Source organism: Chlorocebus sabaeus, chromosome X (assembly GCF_047675955.1).
Source record: "Chlorocebus sabaeus isolate Y175 chromosome X, mChlSab1.0.hap1, whole genome shotgun sequence".
NCBI lineage: Eukaryota > Metazoa > Chordata > Mammalia > Primates > Cercopithecidae > Chlorocebus > Chlorocebus sabaeus.
Window position 1 is genome coordinate 149,602,902 of NC_132933.1, and position 15,509 is coordinate 149,618,410.

The window sequence follows — 15,509 nt, forward strand, 5'->3', positions numbered from 1 at the left end:
GGCTTTTGACAAAATTCAACAGCCCTTCATGCTAAAAACGCTCAATAAATTCGGTATTGATGGAACGTACCTCAAAATAATAAGAGCTATTTATGACAAACCCACAGCCAATATCATACTGAATGGGCAAAAACTGGAAAAATTCCCTTTGAAAACTGGCACAAGACAGGGATGCCCTCTCTCACCACTCCTATTCAACATAGTGTTGGAAGTTCTGGCTAGGGCAATCAGGCAAGAGAAAGAAATCAAGGGGATTCAGTTAGGAAAAGAAGAAGTCAAATTGTCCCTGTTTGCAGACGACATGATTGTATATTTAGAAAACCCCATTGTCTCAGCCCAAAATCTCCTTAAGCTGATCAGCAACTTCAGCAAAGTCTCAGGATACAAAATTAATGTGCAAAAATCACAAGCATTCTTATACACCAGTGACAGTCAAACAGAGAGCCAAATCAGGAATGAACTTCCATTCACAATTGCTTCAAAGAGAATAAAATACCTAGGAATCCAACTTACAAGGGATGTAAAGGACCTCTTCAAGGAGAACTACAAACCACTGCTCAGTGAAATCAAAGAGGACACAAACAAATGGAAGAACATACCATGCTCATGGATAGGAAGAATCAATATCGTGAAAATGGCCATACTGCCCAAGGTAATTTATAGATTCAATGCCATCCCCATCAAGCTACCAATGAGCTTCTTCACAGAATTGGAAAAAACTGCTTTAAAGTTCATATGGAACCAAAAAAGAGCCCGCATCTCCAAGACAATCCTAAGTCAAAAGAACAAAGCTGGAGGCATCACGCTACCTGACTTCAAACTATACTACAAGGCTACAGTAACCAAAACAGCATGGTACTGGTACCAAAACAGAGATATAGACCAATGGAACAGAACAGAGTCCTCAGAAATAATACCACACATCTACAGCCATCTGATCTTTGACAAACCTGAGAGAAACAAGAAATGGGGAAAGGATTCCCTATTTAATAAATGGTGCTGGGAAAACTGGCTAGCCATAAGTAGAAAGCTGAAACTGGATCCTTTCCTTACTCCTTATACGAAAATTAATTCAAGATGGATTAGAGACTTAAATGTTAGACCTAATACCATAAAAATCCTAGAGGAAAACCTAGGTAGTACCATTCAGGACATAGGCATGGGCAAACACTTCATGTCTAAAACACCAAAAGCAACGGCAGCAAAAGCCAAAATTGACAAATGGGATCTCATCAAACTAAAGAGCTTCTGCACAGCAAAAGAAACTACCATCAGAGTGAGCAGGCAACCTACAGAATGGGAGAAAATTTTTGCAATCTACTCATCTGACAAAGGGCTAATATCCAGAACCTACAAAGAACTCAAACAAATTTACAAGAAAAAAACAAACAACCCCATCAAAAAGTGGGCAAAGGATATGAACAGACATTTCTCAAAAGAAGACATTCATACAGCCAACAGACACATGAAAAAATGCTCATCATCACTGGCCATCAGAGAAATGCAAATCAAAACCACAATGAGATACCATCTCACACCAGTTAGAATGGCAATCATTCAAAAGTCAGGAAACAACAGGTGCTGGAGAGGATGTGGAGAAATAGGAACACTTTTACACTGTTGGTGGGATTGTAAACTAGTTCAACCATTATGGAAAACAGTATGGCGATTCCTCAAGGATCTAGAACTAGATGTACCATATGACCCAGCCATCCCATTACTGGGTATATACCCAAAGGATTATAAATTATGCTGCTATAAGGACACATGCACACGTATGTTTATTGCAGCACTATTCACAATAGCAAAGACTTGGAATCAACCCAAATGTCCATCAGTGACAGATTGGATTAAGAAAATGTGGCACATATACACCATGGAATACTATGCAGCCATAAAAAAGGATGAGTTTGTGTCCTTTGTAGGGACATGGATGCAGCTGGAAACCATCATTCTTAGCAAACTATCACAAGAACAGAAAACCAAACACCGCATGTTCTCACTCGTAGGTGGGAACTGAACAATGAGATCACTTGGACTCGGGAAGGGGAACATCACACACCGGGGCCTATCATGGGGAGGGGGGGGGGGGAGGGATTGCATTGGGAGTTATACCTGATGTAAATGACGAGTTGATGGGTGCAGCACACCAACATGGCACAAGTATACATACGTAGCAAACCTGCACGTTGTGCACATGTACTCTACAACTTGAAGTTTAATAATAATAAATAAATTAAAAAAAAAAAAAGAAATATATATTCTTTGAGTAATGCAGAAATAAAGTTTTTTGTTTAATTGTACATCAAACAATTTATAAGGTGATTTCTGCAAAAGATAAGGCTACAAAATATATTGCTTTTGAGGAGACCATTGAAAAACTACTAAGATAATTGGCAAAAAGAGCAAGGGTTCTTGAATTAAGAAAATGGAAAGATAACTCCAGTATGCTAAGTGAATGATATTGACTAGTGCTTCCTCTAGGTTCCCAGGAATGCCTGATGAAGCAGATAGTATTTGTCCGTTTTCCATGTGCGAATTGGGACTCACAGAAAGCAGATGATGTGAATAGCTGTCAAAAGTTGGTCCCTTGGAGTCAGATGTGGGTATAGCTCAGCTGTGCCACTTTCCTTGGTGGTGATATTGGTTCATTCTTGTGCCTATTGTGCAGCCATGGGCTGCAAATCTAGAATTAGAGCTGAGGTCTTGGCAGCTGCAGATATTCTGCTCTTTTTATTACTCCTTGATCCTCCTGCAGAGAGTCTGACACAGAAACAGCAGAATTAGTATATGTACTTCAGCATTTAAACAGGATCCGACATCAACTTGTAGCTGCTTTCCCAATAGTTCATGCAAACAGAAGACTTCTAAACATGTCATGTCTCTGTTGGGCCAAATAAAGTGGCTCCATTCTGGAATTTTCCTTAACCATATTTTAGTGTGTATTTTCTGATATTTTCCTTAACATTACTTAGAATATTAATGACTCTTGACTGAGTATCTTGAGCTAGGCACTGGGCTGGGCATTTTGCACTGAAGTCTACAGTCTTTCAGAAAACCCCAGAGGTGTGTATGCACTACATGGCCCCAAGCCCAAGTTGAGGGAGAGAAGGGAACTAGTTTTAGGTGGCACTTCTAGGAAGAGGTGAAGCTGAGTTTTGCACTCTTGCCTGTAAACAACAAATCTCAACAATGTTTTAGGTTTATTCCATAGTGAATGATAATTATTATCACCTTTAGGATTTCTGGTGTGGTTCCTGCATGTCAGTCATAATGAAAAGCAACAACGTGGATGACCTTCCAGACAATGTACTCTGAATGCACAATTTTAACTGGCTCAATATATACATATATATATATTGAGCAATGCAGAAATAAAGTTTTTGTTTAATTGTGCATTGAATAATTTATGAGGTGATTTCTGCAAAATATAGGGCCAGAAAATGTATTGCTTTTGCTGAGAGGGCATTGAAAATCTGCTAGAATAATTAGCAGGAAAATCGAGGTCCTTGAATTGAGAAGATGGAAAGATAGGGAACATTTCTTCATGGCTGAAAGTGTCATTTTGCCTGGCTGGAAAAGATGAGAACCATGATTAAGGGGTATGTCAACCAAGAGATAACATTTTAGTCCATTCTGTGCTGATATAAAAGAATACCACAGACTGGATAATTGAAAATGAGCAGAAATTTATTTCAGTCATGGTTCTGGAGGCTGGGAAGTCTAAAATCAAGGGGTTGCATCTGGTGAGGGCCTTCTTGCTGTCTCCTCCCATGGAGAAGGCATCACATGGTGAGAGAGAACAAGAGATCAAACTCACAACCTCAAAGGCTTTTATAATCCATTCATGAGAGTGGCGTTCTCATCACCTAAACACCTCCCAAAAGTCCCCACCTCCCAACACTGTTGCATTAAGAATTAAGTTTACAACATATGCTTTTTAGGAGACACATTCAAACCATAGCAGATACTCATAACATACTTTTTAAACATATATTCATGTATTCCATTGGGCAAATATAGGTTATATATATATTTATATTATATATGATATTCATATTTAATATGTAAATATATTATGTAAAATATATAAATATAGGTTATATATGATATTTATTTTATATAAATTTATATATTATATGTAAATATATATTTATATAAAAATTTATATACATATATTTTATATATTTATATATAAATATATAGAAAATATTTCATTCCAACATATATTCCATTCTAATATTATATATATAACTTCAATATATTTCTAGATATGTTTTATATGTTTTATATGTTTCAAGATAGATATAGATATTGGTACAACAAAGATACATAACTTTTCATGGCTCAGGAGTTCATTTCTTTTTAGCACTGAATAATATTCCATTGTTGATAAATTGATGTTGAGGAAAGCTATACATTTATAGGGACAGGGGTTCTGGGGAACTCTTTGTACCTTGTGTTCAGTTTTGCTATGAGCTTAAAACTGCTCTAGAAAATAAAGTCTATTAAAAAATATGTACCAATCAAGCTAAACTATGAAAAACTAAATTTTGTTAAATCTAAAATATTCCCTTTCTTAAAAAAAAAAGTATAATGTCATCTTCTTTGCTGAGACAAAAGGGAAACATTAATTATTTTCTAAGAAGTATGGGTATGAAGACTCTTCTCTTTAGGTCTCTAAAACTTCTTTGTCTGTTCCTTCTGTATAAGCAGAACTTTGGGTGCCTGGCTTCCTCCATCAATGGGCCATGTGGGTGGACAAAAGAAAGAGCAAGGTTCTAGAATTGAGTATTAGTTCTTTCTCCTGCTATTGGAGCCACAGTGGAGTGAAGAATGCTTTGTACAGTGGAAAGGTGCAATGTTGAGTCAAACTGTTTTGTTTATTCAGTTGACATCCTTTGAGGAAGCACCATGGCAAGGCTTGTGCTTCTGCAGATCCTGGACTAAAATTAGAATAAATATGCAGTTCTTGCTGGTGCAAGGCCAGCATTAGATGCCTCCCATGGGTAAAATTCCCAGAGAAAAATAGGAATCTGAGTATTCAATACATCCATCTTAAAAGCTAAAGCAAAACCCAATTTTCATCAGTTTTAAATTTCATTCCTTAAAAGAATTAAAAATACAATTATATTTTTTAAAAACACTTAGATTCCCTCTCATTCTATTTGTAAGCCTTGTTATATCCATGTGATTTATGTATGATTCCACAGAAGTAGACCCTGAGAGGAAGAGCTCCCAAGAAACCTGTAGGAATGTTGGTGAAACCAGCCGGGGTCGGGTAGGGGAGAAACATAAATCAAGCAAGGTGGGATCTCAGGCCAAGTTGTAGGGAAAAAAAGGTTCATTCTGCATACTTCAAATCAGTGCCTGCACACTAATTTTTATACATTTTACACACAGGTTACCATCATTTTAGCTCAGCATTCTGTGTGCAATTGATAGCAATTTTCTCATAATTAACTAATGTGTTCTCTTCATGAGCTCACTCCCAAATTGTTGGCCATATCTGGTCTATACCCTGGAGTGCATCATTTCTGCACATCTCTCTGAAAGATAAAATTTCAGTTTATTTCCAATTTGTTAATATATTACTCCCTTCCTCCCTCCTTAAATTTTTGTGCTAAATTTTCTAAAGCTTGGTCCCTAAATTATGTCCTGGTGATAGAAGAACCAAGAACAGGTAATATATCATGTTCCTTAGACCACATGTGGTTATCTGGACCTGTTATATGGTCTTGTCTTGATGACCACCTAGTTTCATTCTTGAAAGATAACTTCCCTTGAATCTGCTTTTCCAAACCTTTACTCATTCTATGATCTTTGTGAGAAGGATTTCTGCACTTTTCATAGTAGGGCAGAGCTACATCTTGAACTATCAACACACATGTGAAATCATCCCTACAAACTTTATAAAATTTATCAGGGAAAAAAGAAGGGTGAGAAATGAAAATAAACCAAGCTCACAGCACACTCAACACTCATGCTGAGGTCAGCTTGCTCCCTGACCTGCTTCGTCATAGTTGTTTGGTGCCTCTTGTCCTAGAATCACATAGACCTTTGATTAGAGTTCCCTTAACTACTTTGTAGATAACAACTTCGACATTATGAAACAAGTTTTCCCTCTGAGATATTCTTTCAGGCCCTGCATACTGATGAAACTACTGATGCCAGCTGGTCTGAAGGACACCACAAGAAGCTAACTCACCAAAGAATGCAGTTTCCATATCCTGATGACTTCATCCTCCTTACCCAAAGCAGTCAATGACCCCAATTTTCCAGCTCCTTATCCTCTACAATCCCTTTAAAAACTACAGCTCAGGATTCCACAGGGAGACAGATTTGAGGGTCTTCTCCCATTTTTCTCACTCAGTGTCCTGCAAAAATTAAGCTCTTTCTCTGCTGCAAACCCTGCTGTCTCAGTGTATTAGTTTGTTACTGCACAGTGGGCATATAGACTCTGTGGTCCTATAACACATAGTCCAAGACAGTTGTTGTTGGGTAAGTCTTTCAGGTCCTACTTGTCTGCACACAAAGTTTCAAAAGGGAGAAGACTATAAGATGTCTTCACTGGCTACAAATAAAATGTCTTAGAAAAACTCCCATGTTACTTTCTTCAGTCTTCCCAGTGGTTCTCAAAGTGTGGTACCTGGACCAGCCTCATCACCTGGGAATTTGTTAGAAATGCAAATTATAGAATCCTTCCCTAGACTCGCCAAATGAGAAGGAGTGGGACCCAGCATTCTGTGTTTTGACAAGCCCTCCATAAGCTTCTAATGCTCCCTCGACATTGAGAACCACTGGTTAGGACTGCTATCTCTCTCATCAAATCTCATTCAGATCATGATCTAATTAGCAAACAAGACTGTGAGTCATTCTGGGACTGACCTGCCTTTTTTTCTTTATATATACCAAAGCTTTCTGTGTTTCAGCTGACTAAATGGGTGGAATTCAGGAAGGAGCAGCCAGTTTATGAGGGCACTGTGAAGATTTAACATATTATGGTGGGGTTGCAGATTAAATCCACACAGGGACTTAAAAAAATTGAAACATTACAATATAAGACACAGAGATCAAACATTTCCAAGCTTTAAGAAAATCTAAGACTGAACACAGTGGCTCATGCCTATAAATTCTAGTACTTTGGGAGGCTAAGGTGGAAGGATTGCTTGAGGCCAGGAGTTTGAGGTTAGCCTGGGCAACACAGTGCAACTTTGTGTCTACAAAAAAACTAAAAAATTTAGCTGGGTTTGATGGCATGTGCCTCTAGTCCCAGCTACTTGGGAAGCTGAGGCACGAGGACGACTTGGGCCCAGGAGTTTGAGTCTATAGTGAGCCATGATTGCACCACTGCTCTCCAGCCAGATGAACAGAGCAAGATCCTGTCTCTAAAATAATAATAATAATAATAATAATAATAAAATTTTAAAAAGAACAAAAGAGAAGATCTAAGAAAATTGAAAGAATGGTATCAGAATATAACTTGGGCAAGTGATAACTATATAAAAAAGAGGTAGTGGTCCACAGACTACTTTCTAAACCTCTGTGTGTCTCCCCATTCAGCAAGCCGCAAATAACAACATACACCTGTAAATCAGAGTCAAGTGAGTTTCATCAATGACTAAAGCAAGGCTCCATTAACCTATTTACAACCAAGATAGCAGCCCACTTTGAGTCTTGTGGGTCTCACAGTGGGCTGCCATCTTGGTTGTAAATAGGTTAATGCCTCCAAGGATCATTTTCTGAGTTAGACTCTCTTCCATGGTGAATGTTTTACAGCATTCCTTTTACAAAAATGTAATGAAAACCACTGAAAATGAGCAAAAATAATTTTCAAACATATACTTGAGGCTGTAACTGCAATGTAAAACAGAAATATAACAGGAAAGCAACTCTTGTTTTAAAACACCATAGCATTTTAATAGGTAAATGATAAGACAGGGATGGGACAAAAGACCCACAGGTTTGCTCTAGGTACAATCATTGACATAGATACCAGAACTGCCAACACTGATGTGTTGTGTTGGCAACTCAAATAGCAGCAGGAGGATTTCCATAGAGGGTGTTTTCCAAAGTGGTGACTAGTCCTTGATCAGGTTCTGATCAAGGCAATTGACTGCAGTCCTCTGTTTCCACTGTTTTGCTTTCTTTTGAATTTCATGTTGATTAAAACTGTTCAAACGTGGATGAAACTGGAGGTCATGATGTTAAGTGAAGTAAGCCGGTCACTGGAAGACAGTGCAGATTTTTACTCCTGTGTAGGAACTCAAAAAAGTGGATCTCATGGAGATAGAGTGTAGAATGATGGTTACCAGAGGCTGGGGAGAGGTCTCTCAGTGGGCCACCATCGTGAGTCTCACAGTGGGCTGCCTTCTTGATTGTAAATAGGTTAATAGAGCCTTGCTTTAGTCATTGATGAAATCCATTTGAATATGTGTTGAATACTTAGAACAATAGACAGCCACAGTAGGTATCCATTAATTTCAATAATTAGTATTTGCAACCAAATTTATTCAGATGAGCAGTCTTCTTGAAAACTAACTTTCTTGGGTAAGTAGGATGAAGCTGTTTATGAGTATAGCAGTGAGCCACTGAATGAATATACTCCTACCTAATAGGTTATAACTTATGTCCTAGCTTATTGAGGCAAATTATAAACATATTGTTAACAGCAACCATTTATCACACAATGTTAGGACTGTTGCAACCTTCTTGTTTCCTGCTGTCAAAATTAAATCTATGGCATGTACTCATTGATCCTTCATGGAGGGAACTCCCCTTACTACTTTTAGTTTTCAGTTTATTTTTATTCTTAATTAACAAATAATAATTACATGTATTTATGGGTTAAAATATGATTTTTTTATACATTTATACATTGTGGCATTAACAAATCAGGCTAATTAAAATAATCATCACTTCACATATTTGTCATTTCTTTATGGTGAGAACATTTGAAATCCAATTTTTAAAGCAATTAAAAAATATACAATATATTATTAACTACAGTCACTGATATGGTTAGGTTCTGTGATTCCACCCAAATATCATGTCAAATTGTAATCCCCAGTGTTGGAGGAGGTGCCTGGTGAGAGGTGATTGAATCATGGGAGTGGACTTCCTTCTTGCTCCCCTTGTGATTGTGAGGGAGTTCTCATGAGATCTGATGGTTTAAAAGTGTGTGGCACTTCCCCGTTAACTCCTCTCTCTCCTCCATCACCATGGTAAGACATGCTTGCTTCCCCTTCATCTTCTGCCATGATTATATGTTTCCTGAGGCTGCCCCAGCCATGCCTCCTGTACAGCCTGCAGCACCATGAGCCAATTACACCTCTTTTCTTTATAAATTACCCAGTCTTACATAGTTCTTTATAGCAATGTCAGAACAAACAAATACACTAATCTTGTTGTGCAATAGATCACCAGAATTTATCCTTCCTGTCTGACTGAAACTTTGTACCCTTTGACCAACATACACCACATGCCCCCATCCTCTGACACCCACCATTCTACTCTCTACTTCTATGAGTTTGACTTTTTTAGATTTCACATATGAGGGAGGTTACGCAATTTTTGTTTTCCATGCCAACTTCCAGGGCATGGAATGGTGTGGATGGTACACATGCCCCAAATTGGCTACAGAGCTGTGGGCAGAAAACTTGAAGACAGCTTGAGGGTATTTTGGAACCCAGCTCTGAGACACACAGCAAGCTTGATGGGTCTTTAATGACAACCATTGGAGAAACAGGATAATATTCCTCCCTGCCTTTGTCCACTTGGGATTCTATAATAAAATAGAATACACTGAGTGGCTAAAACAACAATCATCAATTTCTCATGGTTCTGGAGGCTGGAAGTCCAAGATCTGGGTGCCAGCAGATCCAGTGTCTGGAAAGGACTCTCCCTTTGGTTTGCAGGTGGCTACCTTCCTGTGTCTGCAAATGGTGGTGAGAGAGAGAGAGGGTGGGGAACGAGCTCTGTTATGTCTCTAATTGTAAGGGCACTAATCCCATCACGAGGGCTCCATTCTCATGACCTGTTTTTCAAAGTCCCCATCTTCAAATACCATCTGTCTTAGCCTTACAGGCTGCTATAATGAATACACCATAAAATGGGTGGCTTATAAACAACATAAATTTATTCCTTCCATTTCTGGAGGCTGGAAGTCCAAGATCAAGTTGTGGCAGATTTAGTGTCTGGTGAGGACCAGCTTCCTGGTTCATAAATGGTGCTAGGTCCATCCTGGTTCATAGACGGCACTATATTCTTGCTGTGCCCTCACATGGTAGAAGTGGCAAGGGAACTCTCTGGGTCCTTTTTTATAAGGGCACTCATCCCATTCATGAGGCTCCACCCTCATGACCTCATTAACTCCCAAAGGCACCACCTCCTAACACCATCACCTTAGAGGTGAACATTTCAACACATGAAATTTGGATGACACAGATGTCCAGATCATAGCACCATGATAGTAAAGATTGGGATTCCAAAACATATAAATTAGGAGAAGGTGAGTTAAACTTTCATTCCATTGCATTCCCTATCTGCCCTGTGGAAAGAGAGTTCATGCCTATTGAAGTCAGATGCCTGCCTATTTAACTGGCATTTTCACTTGCTGGGTGTGGACGGTACACGTGCCCCAGATTGGTTACAGAGCTGTGGGCAGAAAGCTTGAAGGTGGCTTGAGGGCATTTTGGAATCTGGCTCTGAGGTGCACAGCAGACTTGATGGGTCTTTAATGACAACCAGAGACTTGGAAGTGGAGAGTGATCTTCTACACAACAGGTGAGAATGAACTTCTCTCCAACATTTGTTTGGATGAAGCAACTCAAGCCATCCATGGGACTAAATGCTGTAGCCTGTCAATACCCAGCTGATTGGAAATTCTTCTGGGAAGAAACCTTCTCATTCCCCATCTGGCAGGCTCCTGATGCCACTGCACCATTGGAGGTTCCTAAAATGCTCATCAACACAGTTCACGGGCAGCTAATTTTACCTAGGGATTTGACTCTTGACATCACTGAGTGGGTGGAGAAAAGCTTTCCATCTCTCATATATTTGGAAAGAAGACCAGAACTGGGCCATGTACACAGGAAGGGGGGAATCCTGCCATCTGTAGCAATGGGACTGCTTTCTCAGGAAAAACTTGGTTTTATTAGGTTTAGAAAGTCTGCTCATCAGAACTACCAACTCATCCAGCAATCCCACTTACTGGATAGCTACCCAAAGGAAAACAAATCATTCTACCAAAAAGATACCTGCACCCATATGCTTATTGTAGCACTATTCACAATAGCAAAGATATGGAATCAACCTACGTGTCCATCAGTACATGAATGGATAAAGAAAATGCGATATATATACACACCATGTGTATTAATCTGGTCTCATGCTGCTGATAAAGACAAACCCAAGACTGGGTAATTTATAAAAGAAAGAAGTTTTAATGGACTCACAGTTCCACGTGGCTGGGGAGGCCTCACAATCACGGCAGAAGAGCAGGGGACATCTTACATGGCGGCAGGCAAGGGAGAATGAGAACCAAGCGAAAGGGGAAACCCCTTATAAAACCATCAGATCTTGCTGAAGTTGCTTATCAGCTTAAGGAGATTTTGGGCTGAGACGATGGGGTTTTCTAAATATACAGTCATATCATCTGCAAACAGGGACAATTTGACTTCCTCTTTTCCTAATTCAATACCCATTATTTCCTTCTCTTGCCTAATTGCCCTGACCAGAACTTTCAACACTATGTTGAATAAGAGAGAGGGCATCCTTATCTTGTGCTGGTTTTCAAAGGGAATGCTTCCAGTTTTTGCCAAAGTCTCAGGATACAAAATCAATTGTGCAAAAATCACAAGCATTCCTATACACCTTTAACAGAGAGCTAAATCATGAGTGAACTCCCATTCACAATTGCTACAAAGAGAATAAAATACCTAGGAATCCAACTTACAAGGAATGCGAAGGATCTCTTCAAGGAGAACTACAAACCACTGCTCAAGGAAATAAAAGAGGACACAAACAAATGGAAGAATATTCCATACTCCTGGATAGGAAGAATCAATATCGTGAAAATGGCCATACTGCCCAAGGTAATTTATAGATTCAATGCCATCTCCATCAAGCTACCAATGACTTTCTTCACAGAATTGGAAAAAAACACTTTAAAGTTCATATGGAACTAAAAAAAAAAAAGCCCGCATTGTTCACACTAAGCAAAAAGAACAAAACTGGAGGCACCATGCTACCTGACTTCAAACTATACTACAAGGCTACAGTAACCAAAAGAGCATGATATTGGTACCAAAACTGAGATATAGACCAATGGAACAGAACAGAGGCCTCAGAAATAACACCACACATCTACAACTATCTGATCTTTGACAAACCTGACAAAAACAAGAAATGGGGAAGGGATTCCCTATTTAATAAATGGTGCTGGGAAAACTGGCTAGCCATATGTAGAAAGCTGAAACTGGATCCCTTCCTTACACCTTATAAGAAAATTAATTCAAGTTGGATTAAATGTTAGACCTAAAACCGTAAATACCCTAGAAGAAAACCTAGGCAATACCATTCAGGACATAGGCATGGGCAAGGACTTCATGACTAAAACACCAAAAGCAATGGCAACAAGAGCCAAAATAGACAAATGGGATCTTATTAAACTAAAGAGCTTCTGCACGGCAAAAGAAACTACAATCCGAGTGAACAGGCAACCTATAGAATGGGAGACAATTTTTGCAATCTACCCATCTGACAAAGGGCTAATATCCAGAATCTACAAAGAACTCAAACAAATTTACAAGAAAAAAACAAACAACCCCATCAAAATTGGGCAAAGGATATGAACAGACCCTTCTCAAAAGAAGACATCTATGCAGCCAACAGACACATGAAAAAATGCTCATCATCACTGGTCATCAGAGAAATGCAAATCAAAACCACAATGAGATACCATCTCACGCCAGTTAGACTGGTAATCATTAAAAAGTCAGGAAACAACAGATGTTAGAGAGCATGTGGAGAAATACGAACACTTTTACACTGTTGGTGAGAGTGTAAATTAGTTCAACCATTGTGGAAGACAGTGTGGAGATTCCTCAAGGATCTAGAACCAGAAATACCATTTGACCAGCAATCCCATCACTGGGTATATACCCAAAGGATTATAAATTATGCTACTATAAAGACACATGCACAGGTATGTTTATTGTGGCACTATTCACAATAGCAAAGACTTGGAACCAACCCAAACGTCCATCAGTGATAGACTGGATTAAGAAATGTGGCACATATATACCATGGAATACTATGCAGCCATAAAAAAGGATGAGTTCATGTCCTTTGCAGGGACATGGATGAAGCTGGAAACCATCATTCTCAGCAAACTATCACAAGGACAGAAAACCAGACACCACATGTTCTCACTAATAGGTGGGAATTGAATAATGAGAACACTTGGACACAGGGCGGGGAACACCACACACCGGGGCCTGTTGGGGGGTGGGTGTCTGGGGGAGGGACAGCATTAGGAGAACTACCTAATGTAAATGATGAGTTGATGAGTGCAGCAAACCAGCATGGCACATGTGTACCTATGTATCAAACCTGCATGTTGTGCACATGTACCCTAGAACTTAAAGTATAATTTAAAAAAAAGTCAGATCTCATAAGACTTATTCACTACCATATGAACGTTATGAGGGGGACCACCCCCATGATTCAAGTGTCTCCCACTGGGTCCCTCCCACAACATGTGGGAATTATGGAAGCTGCAATTCAAGATGAGATTTGTGTGGGGACACAGCCAAACCATATCACCATGGAATATCACACAGCCCCCCAAAAGAACAAAATCATGACTTTTGCAGCAACATGGATAGAACTGGAGGACATTATCCTAAGTGAAACAACTCAAAAACAGGAAGACAAACACCCCATGTTCTCACTTATAAGTGGGAGCTAAATGCTGTGTAGACATGGACATAGACAGTGGAATAACAGACATTGGAGACTGGGAAAGGAGGGAGGGGGGAGGAAGGTGAGGGATGATAAATTACCTAGTGGATACAATGTACACTATTTGAGTAATAGTTACAGTAAAAGCCCGGACTTCAGCACTCTGCAATCTCTCCATGTAACAAAACTGTGCTGGTATCCCCTAAATCTATAAAAATAAAAAAAAACCCTGTAAAAATTACAAATAAGAGGCCAGGTGTGGTGGCTCATGCCTGTAATCCCAGCACTTCGGGAGGCTGAGGCCAGTGGAATGCTTGAGTTCAGGAGTTCGAGAGCAGCCAGGGTAACATGGCAAAACCCAAGAAAAATTAGCCAGGCAAGTGGTCCATGCCTGTAGTCCCAGCTACCTGGGAGCTTAAGGTGGGAGGGTTGCTTGTACCCGGGAGATTAATGCCGTGAGCCAAGATCACACCACTGCACTTCAGCCTAGGCAACAGAGGGAGACCCTGTCTCAAAAAAATAAAAAATAAAAGTAAAAATACTCAACCTTACCTTATTCTTAAATATCCATTGCTATGTGGCTCTGGGGTGACTGTGCCTCCTGGGGTAAAAATGTACCAGCATTTTTCTGCAAGGAATGGGGAATAAATAGGGTTTGGAGAAACAGAATCTCTATGAAGGTATTTATTTACAACACAAGAGGACATGGGGAAAACCACAAGTCATTTTATTTTGGTTCCTTCAACAATGAAGGACTTCCTGTCTTTGAGGAAGGTGGCGCTTTCTGTGTGTGTGTGTGTGTGAGAGTGTGTGTGTGTGCCCACGCACACACGGTCATTAAGCATTTACAGTCCTGGAATGTTATTCTGACTACTCATAGCGACTCCACTTCCTGCCCACCCAAACAGTCATCCGTTATGGAAAATACGCCAGCCTCTGAAATATTTACTGGTGGCCCCGGAGTGCCGCACAGGCATTTCTTATAAATACTCAACCTTCTGTTCAAGTCTCCAGCGGTCCCTTTTCTGTTTGGGTAGCAGGGTGAGTGTCCACGAATTGCTGATGCTGCAAGCTCCCCCATGTCCAGCTGCTCTGTGATATTTATTTTCCACCTTCAATAATTAACTTCATCCTCCTCTCAAAATGCAAGCACCAGGCAGCTTTAGAAAGATGGTGCAGTTTTGCAGATTGCAGGCTTCAACACGCAGGACCTTGTCGAGTGCGTTCAGAGGCTGGTTTTATTTAAGGAGATTTTTCATGGTGCAGTGATTCGGGGCAGCTACAGAGGTACCACTGAAAGGTGGAAAGCCACCTTGGAATGGAAGTTTCTGCAGGAATCAGCTGAGTGGCCTTGAATCAGAAAGGGATGTGGGGCAGATGTAAGGAGTTGACATTGAATTTGCACAATGCCGCCTTGTGTGTTTTCTTGCCTGTCTCCACGACCCTTCTCTAAAGCCACTTGGAAATACTGGACGCATTAGCTTGGCATGGATTTAACATCATGCTAGCTGGCAGAACTCAGTGATCCCTGAGCAAAGCCAAAA

General features: G+C 39.8%; 1 long non-coding RNA gene across 1 annotated transcript; it reads right to left on the bottom strand.

Annotated features, from left to right (window-relative positions):
- Positions 1-2,261: 2,261 nt before the first annotated feature.
- On the bottom strand, positions 2,262-15,059 carry LOC119619998 (uncharacterized). Its single transcript, XR_005236405.2, has 3 exons — positions 14,961-15,059; positions 14,518-14,593; positions 2,262-2,763 (listed from the first exon to the last, which is right to left on the bottom strand). It is a non-coding gene; the product is annotated as an uncharacterized lncRNA (long non-coding RNA).
- Positions 15,060-15,509: the final 450 nt, after the last annotated feature.